The 932-nt window shown below is 42.5% G+C and overlaps 1 non-coding gene across 1 annotated transcript; it reads left to right on the top strand.

Annotated features, from left to right (window-relative positions):
• Positions 1–566: 566 nt before the first annotated feature.
• On the top strand, positions 567–672 carry LOC122421794. Its single transcript, XR_006263611.1, has one exon. It is a non-coding gene; the product is annotated as a U6 spliceosomal RNA (small nuclear RNA).
• Positions 673–932: the final 260 nt, after the last annotated feature.

The raw sequence follows: 932 nt of genomic DNA, 5'->3' as shown, positions 1-932 counted from the left end.
CCAGGTGAAGAGGCCCTGCTGATGATAGCAGGACAAGGGCAAGCCCATATAGCAGGACATCACCACTGCCTCCACCACAAAGGCAGCTCTGAGCAGACACACAGGTCTGACCCAGATTCAGGAGCATCTTCCACACTCAATCCATGAGGAAACAGCCCATCCTACGTTCTTCCAGGAGAGGCACAGAAGGAATAATAATAAATCAGATAAATACCAAAATGATTTTGGTCTACCTGTTCAAGGGAAAATATTAGAGCAAAGCCCTAAAGGATTTCTGAGGAAGCCCAGAACTAAGAACAGCCCTGATGAGGCTTCCCTGGTGGCCCAGTCATGAAGAATCCATCTTCCAATGCAGGAGACACTAGTTGGATATCTGGCTGGGAAACTAAGATGCCACATGTCATAATGTAACTAAAACTCATGTGCCACAACTAAAGAGAAGACTGAGCGCTGCAACAAAAGATCCCACATGCTGCCACTACAAAGATCCTGTGTGCCACAACTAAGCCCCAGTGGAGCTGAGCATAAATAAATAAATAGATTTAAAGAAGAGAGAAACGGTGATGGTGCTTACTTCAGCAGCACATATACTAAAACTGCAACAACACAGAGAGGATAGCATGGCCCCTGCACAAGAATAACATCCAAATTTGTGAAGCATTCAATGTTTTCTCATGTGTATAACAGACAACTAGCAAGAAGCTGCTATGTAGCACAGACAGCCCAGCCTAGCTCTCTGTGACAATCTAGAGGGTTGGACGAGAGGTTCAAGAGGGAGATGATATATATGTATGTATATGTGTATATATATATATACACATAATTATGACTGATTCACGTTGATGTACAGCAGAGACCACTGCACCACTGTAAATCAATTATCTTCCAATAGAAAGAAACAAAATTAAATTTAAAAAAAAGAAGAGATACAG

The sequence above is a fragment of the Cervus canadensis genome, chromosome 18, assembly GCF_019320065.1.
Source record: "Cervus canadensis isolate Bull #8, Minnesota chromosome 18, ASM1932006v1, whole genome shotgun sequence".
Lineage (NCBI taxonomy): Eukaryota > Metazoa > Chordata > Mammalia > Artiodactyla > Cervidae > Cervus > Cervus canadensis.
Note: the sequence above shows the minus strand (reverse complement) of the source record. Positions and strands in the feature narration are given on the sequence as shown.